This window comes from Oryx dammah, unplaced genomic scaffold (assembly GCF_014754425.2).
Source record: "Oryx dammah isolate SB20612 unplaced genomic scaffold, SCBI_Odam_1.1 HiC_scaffold_29, whole genome shotgun sequence".
Lineage (NCBI taxonomy): Eukaryota > Metazoa > Chordata > Mammalia > Artiodactyla > Bovidae > Oryx > Oryx dammah.
Genome location: NW_024070213.1, coordinates 28,582,057 through 28,589,737, shown reverse-complemented (window position 1 = coordinate 28,589,737; position 7,681 = coordinate 28,582,057). Strand labels below are relative to the sequence as shown.

At 38.7% G+C, this 7,681-nt stretch overlaps 1 non-coding gene across 1 annotated transcript; it reads left to right on the top strand.

The window, feature by feature from the left end:
- The first annotated feature begins 5,819 nt into the window (after positions 1–5,819).
- On the top strand, positions 5,820–5,891 carry TRNAC-GCA. The gene has a single exon. It is a non-coding gene; the product is annotated as a tRNA-Cys (tRNA).
- The last annotated feature ends 1,790 nt before the right edge of the window (positions 5,892–7,681 follow it).

Genomic DNA, 7,681 nt, shown 5'->3' with positions numbered 1-7,681 from the left:
CACACACTACTTTCACTTACATTAACAGACTAATAATCTGTGATGCATATTTTTATATCAACTTGAAATATAAATACGAATTACCCTTTTCTGTAATCTTTGGCCCATAGCTCTGAGAAGGAAACAGTTTTCCCAGTGTATTTTGATTAGACTTGCTGAACTCATATTTTTTCCTATGTATTTTCTCCTGCTGTTGGATTTCTTCCTCACTGTGCAATGGTATCTTTTCTCTTTAGTAGTTATTGGAAAATCTTATAATGGAAATGATACTCTCCCTCTGAAAATTTCAAAGATTTGTCAAGATGCCAATTTCCAAGTTTAAATTTCTTTATCATTGAGAAGAAATAATCTTAGGATTGTTATATTTTCTATTCTTTAATAATGATTGTAAAAACTTTCTTATTTTAGCTTTTTTCAAAAATTTTTAATAGGAGGAAAATTGCTTTACAATGTTGTGCTAGTTTCTGCCACACAGCAATGGCCATGCAACAAGGCAAATCAACCATAATTATATATAAATCACCTCCCTCTTCAGCCTCCCACCCCTCCCCCATCCCTCTCTTCTAGATTTTTTTTCTCTTTTGCATTTTTGCTATGAAATATATCACATATGTAAAAGAGTGTGCCTACTGTTTTACATTTCACAGAGAAATAATAAAATGATCAACTCTATATCAGACACTCACCTTCACAGAGCTTTCCTGCTAACTATAAGCTCCCTGGGAGAAGTTTTTTGTTACCAAGTTCTCTGAATAGACCCTGAATTCTTTGAAAGACCCCTTTCATCCACCCTTCATTCCACTCCTTCATTCCATTTCACTGTGTGCTTAGTCTCTCAGTCGTGTCCGACTCTTTGTGACCCCACAGACTGTGGCCCACCAGGCTCCTCTGTCCATGGGGATTCTCTAGGCAAGAATATTGGAGTTTGTTACCATGCCTTCCTCCAGGGTGTCTTCCCAACCCAGGGATCCAACCTGGGTCTCCCGCATTGCAGGTGGATTCTTTACGTCTGAGCCACCTTACCTCTCTGCAAACATTTCCAACCATTCTCTAGATCCCAATCTGGACCAGATGACCACTTATTTCAAATACCGCATTCCTGTTCTCTAGACTTCCCTACATCTTTGGCTTTCTGGTATACCAATGTGCATGTCTTAATATTCCCAATACCTAATATTTATGCACTTCTATGAGATACACAGCACTGAGCTCAGTCCCACACATTTGGGCTTCTTAGGTGACTCAGTGGTAAAGAATCCGCCTGCCAGTGCAGGAGACATGGGTCGAGTCTTAAGCTGGGAAGATCCTGGGAAGAAGGAAATGGCAACATACTCTAGTATTCTTGCCTGGAGAACCTCATGGACAGAGGAGTCTGGCAGGCTATAGTCCATGGGGTCACAAAGAGTAGGACATGACTGAGTGACTGGACAACCACCACCAACACATTTAATCCTCACAACAAACCAGTAAAGTTGATATTATTAGCTTTAACATCTTTGTTGTCTTTTTATAATACGATTATTTTTTCCTCATAATAAAAAAAAATAAAGTTTTTTAAAATAAATGTTTGCCAAATGGAGACTTTACTGAAAAAAATCTATACATACTTGTAAATAAATAAATACACTCGCACTTACCCATCAAGAATTCAAGGGGAAAATGTGCAAAGAGGAAAACAAGTAGAAAGTTTGGTATCACTGATGAATAATATCCATTTTTAAAAGCTTAAATGTATCCAAGGAGGAAAAACAACACGTGCTAATTCATTCTTAACATGAATTCTTTAGGACACTTTAAAATGAGGGAATTTCACCTTTATGTCCCTTTAGTCCTTTTCGTCTGTTGAAATTCTATTCAGGGGAATACGTATTTGTGACATCTGTAATTTTCCTCTTTGATATATAGTTTTCTGGCAGAAGTTATATTAAGGTCACAAATACACAGCAGGTAAGACTTTTTCGAAAAAGACAAAGACTATCTGGGACTCTGTCATACCCTAGCTGAGTGAATTTGAAGAAATCATGAGCTCTATTTTTTCAATATGATATAATAATCTTGCCTCCTATCTCTAATAATTGTGTGAATTAATGTGATAAAATTATTTGAGTTCTTTCAAAATAAGTACTCTAAAAATAAAGTTGTTTCACACTGTTCCATTAATTTTGAATCTCCTTATTTTAAAAAGGAAATTTTAGGTCATAGCAAACACCCTCTTCCAACAACACAAGAGAAGAAAATAAATAAATAAATAAAAATAAAAAGGAAATTTTAAAAGGGGACAAATGGCAACCATTGCTTATTTTCTCTTAAGAAAATGACTATTTTTGATATAAGTCTATTACAATCTATTTCTACCATTTCTTGAGGAAGAACATTTAAAATTTTTAAATGCATCTGCCCTTTGACTCAGTAATTCTATTCTTATAAATTCTGCCTAAGAAACGTGTCCCTCCCGAAAAAGTTCCATATACAAACATATTTATTGTACCCTTATTAGCACCGAAAAACACTAATGATTAAATAATGGGGTTATGTTTAAGTAAATTATGATTTAGCCACATGAAGAAACATCACATAAATATTAAAATATATATGTAAAGTATATATAAAAGAAACTTTATAATAACAAAGAGGGCTTCTTATAAAGTTAACTAAAAAAAGACAATGAAATTGCTTAAATACTCTGAGTTCAGCTCAGATTAAGATGAAAAAGGTTAGCAATGCATATGTTAAAACAGTCCCATTATAGATAATCATACATAGAGTGCAACTCGCTCAGTCGTGTCCAACTCTTTGCAACCCCATGGACTTTACAGTCCATGAAATTCTCCAGGCCAGAATACTGGAGTGGGTAGCCTTTATCCTCTTTTAGTTTTACAATCATCTATAGTGAGTTTTTATTATGTTTATAATAAGGAACATTGGAAATCATATTGTAGACAAAATGCTCTCAGGATACACTTTCAATTCAATGGGTTGAGTTTCCCATCCAACTGAAGCAAAGCAACATATGACACTCTGTATCCCACACGTGGACACACTAGGAGATGAACCAGCACCTCACACATTTTACTCAACAAGGAGTAGAATTAAACCACTCATGGGCCTCCATACTGTGAGATCTCAAAGCCCTAGCATCACATACACATACAAATTCTTCAAAACAGCACTTAAGTCACTTAGTACACCCCAGGTCCATTGTTCATTTCAATGCTCTCACTAGACCAGATACCTGGTTCTTCTGGAGCTCGGGTTCTGTTTTCCCAAGCTGGCCCCATGGGCAGTGACTGTCTGGCTCCATGATAACACTAAATGATTCACCTTTCTCAAGTTCACAAACAGATCATCTTAGTCTTGAGACCACTAACAACTTGTTCTGCAGGATAAAGTGATGTCAATCATCCACAGTGGCTCAGTTTCTGAGAACAATCTTCTTCACTCTTTCATTTTGTTTCGTTTAGGACAGGCCTGGCTCTGTCTACCAAGAGAGCTATAAACATCCTAGAGAACTTCCTCTGGTTTCAAGCCATCTCTGTTCAGCAGACTTGAGTCCTTGATCTAAGACTGAAGATGGTTTTATGGGGAAAAGCCTGGGCTTTGGAATCAGAGAACTTTGGGTTCAAATCCCAGCACTGCCATTTGTCTGTCCTGCAACTTTGGGCAAGTTACTTGACTCCTATAGCTTTCATATGAAAAATAAAGGTTTGCATTCCCACCAACAGTGTAGGAGGGTTCCCTTCTCTCCACACCCTCTCCAGCATTTATTGCTTGCAGATTTTTGGATCACAGACATTCTGACTGGTGTGAAGTGGTACCTCATTGTGGTTTTGATTTGCATTTCTCTAATAATGAGTGATGTTGAGCATCTTTTCATGTGTTTGTTAGCATCCATATGTCTTCTTTGGAGAAATATCTATTTAGTTCTTTGGCCCATGTTTTGATTGGGTCGTTTATTTTTCTGGAATTGAGCTGCAGGAGTTGCTTGTATATTTTTGAGATTAGTTGTTTGTCAGTTGCTTCATTTGCTATTATTTTCTCCCATTCGGAAGGCTGTCTTTTCACTTTGCTTATATTTTCCTTTGTTGTGCAGAAGCTTTTAATTTTAATTAGGTCCCATTGGTTTATTTTTGCTTTTATTTCCAGAATTCTGGGAGGTGGATCATAGAGGATCCTGCTGTGGTTTATGTCGGAGAGTGTTTTGCCTATGTTCTCCTCTAGGAGTTTTATAGTTTCTGGTCTTACATTTAGATCTTTAATCCATTTTGAGTTTATCTTTGTGTGCGGTGTTAGAAAGTGATCTAGTTTCATTCTTTTACAAGTGGTTGACCAGTTTTCCCAGCACCACTTGTGAAAGAGATTGTCTTTACTCCATTGTATATTCTTGCCTCCTTTGTCAAAGATAAGGTGTCCATATGTGTGTGGATTTATCTCTGGGCTTTCTATTTTGTTCCATTGATCTATATTTCTGTCTTTACGGAGAACAGTGTGGAGATTCCTTAAAAAATTGCAAATAGAACTACCTTATGACCCAGCAATCCCACTACTGGGCATACACACTGAGGAAACCAGAATTGAAAGAGACACATGTACCCCAATGTTCATCGCAGCATTGTTTATAATAGCCAGGACATGGAAACAACCTAGATGTCCATCAGCAGACGAATGGATAAGAAAGCTGTGGTACATATACACAATGGAGTATTACTCAGCCATTAAAAAGAATACATTTGAATCAGTTCTGATGAGATGGATGAAACTGGAGCCGATTATACAGAGTGAAGTAAGCCAGAAAGAAAAACACCAATACAGTATACTAACACATATATATGGAATTTAGAAAGATGGCAATGATGACCCTGTATGCAGGACAGCAAAAAAGACACAGATGTGTATAGCGGACTTTTGGACTCAGTGGGAGAGGGAGAGGGTGAGATGACTTGGGAGAATGGTATTGAAACATGTATAATATCATGTAAGAATTGAATTGCCAGTCTATGTCCGATGCAGGATATGGCACGCTTGGGGCTGGTACGCGGGGATGACCCAGAGAGATGTTGTGGGGAGGGGGGGTGGGAGGGGGGTTCAGGTTTGGGAATGCATGTACACCCGTGGTGGATTCATGTCAATGTATGGCAAAACCAAAACAGAATTGTAAAGTAAAATAAAAAATAAATAAATTTTTAAAAAAAGAAAAAGAAAGGTAACAATTCTTAACTTTTTGAGTCTGTAGCAAGAGTTCCTGAGACAATGTAAAAGGCTGACATAATGATATTAACATTCACTTGGTTGTATTTTAAAAATGAATGCACAAGACTGAAGGTTTCAATTGGGGCAGCTTTTTTTTTAGATGAGGAACTAGGATAAGATATAAAACTGAGAGTCAAAGAACCAGAGTAAAGACCCTCCATCAAAGGAACATAAAGGTTGAAGGCTGGAGATTAGAAGATATTGGTCACATGATTTTAGCACCTGGTTGATGTTATTGTGACTCTTTTTCCTTAAAGTATCATTGAAATCTAATACAAAGTTACAAAGTATAAGTACACAGAAATTCTTAAAGAGATGAGAATACCAAACCACCTTACCTGCCTCCTGAGAAATCTGTATGCAGGTCAAGAAGCAACAGTTAGAACCAGGCATGGAAAAACAGACTGGTTTCAAATCAGGAAAGGAGTACATCAAGGCCGTATACTGTCACTCTACTTATTTAACTTATATGCAGAGTACATCATGAGAAACCCTGGGCTGGAGGAAGGACAAGCTGGTAATCAAGATTGCCGGGAGAAATATCAATGACCTCAGATATGCAGATGGGGGCTTCCCTGGTGGCTCAGATGGTAAAGCATCTGCCTGCAACGCAGAAGACCTGGGTTCGATCCCTGGCTTGGGAAGATCCGTTGGAGAAGGAAATGGCAACCCACTCCAGTATTCTTGCCTGGAAAATCCTATGGATGGAGGAGCCTCATAGGCTACAGTCCATGGGGTTGCAAAGAGTCAGATATGTAGATGACACCACTCTTAGGGAAAAACTGAAGAAGAACTGAAGAGCCTTTTGATGAAAGTGAAAGAGGAAAGTGAAAAAGTTGGCTTAAAACAACATTCAGAAAACTAAGATCATGGCATCCAGTCCCATCACTTCATGGCAAGTAGATGGGGAAACAGGGCAAACAGTGACAGATTTTATTTTCTTGGGCTCCAAAATCACTGCAGATGTTGACTGCAGCCATGAAATTAAAAGACGCTTACTCCTTGGAAGAAAAGCTATGATGAACGTAGATAGCATATTAAAAAGCAGAGACATTACTTTGCCAAAAAAGGCCCATCTAGATAAACCTATTGTTTTTCCAGTAGTCACATATGGATATGAGAGTTAGATGATAAAGAAGGCTGAGCACCAAAGAATTGATGCTTTTGAATTGTGGTGTTGGAGAAGACTCTTGAGAGTCCCTTGTACTGAAAGAAGATCCAACCAGTCCATCCTAAAGGAAATTAGTCCTGAATATTCATTGGAAGGACCGATTCTGAAGCTCCAATACTTTGGCCACCTGATGTGAAGAACTGACCCATTGGAAAAGACCCTGATGCTGGGAAAGATTGAAGGCAGGAGAAGGATGAGATGGTTGGATGGCATCACCGACTCGATGAAGATGAGTTTGAGCAAGTTCCAGGAGTTGGTGATGGACAGGGAAGCCTGTTATGCCACAGTCCATGGGGCTGAAAACAGTTGGACATGACTGAGCAACTGAACTGAAATGATATAACACCCAGTACCACAGGTCAAGACTTTCAACATTGCCAGCACCACAGAAACAAAAGAAGGATTTTGAAAGAAAGTATTTTAAGTGCTCTTTGAAAGAATATTGTCTTATTTCAATGTGGTCAGTGGCAAAAACATTCTCATACCTCCATGTCGCCCACCTGAACACCAGGACACTGCATAATATAAGTATAGTAATAACAAGGAAGAACACCTGTGGTTCCAGGTGGGTCTCCAGGTTATTTTCCAGATCCACACACACCCGTGTGCACTCCGCTTTGGTGGGCGTCCAGAACATTTCCCTACACAACCTCAGTGAAGCATAACGTGGAAAAGTTCATCCAAAAGCGTGTCTTTCCTGGGCTCTGACTCTGCTTGCTCTTGTCATAGTGGTGTTTAGAGCACTGCATTGTATCAAAAGATCAGGGCAGTTAGCATAAATGAACAGTCACTCAAAAATAATCAAAAATGTGACTTTCTTCCTCTGTTTATAGCCTGTGATATAAAATTGAAAACTCAGTGAGAATCAAAGACGGTAAACATCAAACACCAGAAATATGCTGTCAATTAGTTCCCAAAGATAGAAGTAGATTAAGTAGGGTTCTTCAGAAACAGATTCACAGACTTAGAGAACAAACTTCTGGTTGCCAGGGGGATGGATGGGGGAAGGGATAGTTAGGGAGTTTGGGATGGACATGTACACACTGCTGTATTTTAAATGGCTAACCAACAAGGTTCTACTGTGTAGCAGGGGGAACTCTACTCAATGTTATGTGGCAGCCTGGATGGGAGGGGAGTTTGGGGAGAATGAATACATGTATATGGATGGCTGAGCCCCTTTGCTGTCCACCTGAAACTATCACAACATTGTTAATATGTGGTGGTGGTGGTGTAGTCACTAAGTCGTGTCCGACTCTTGTGACC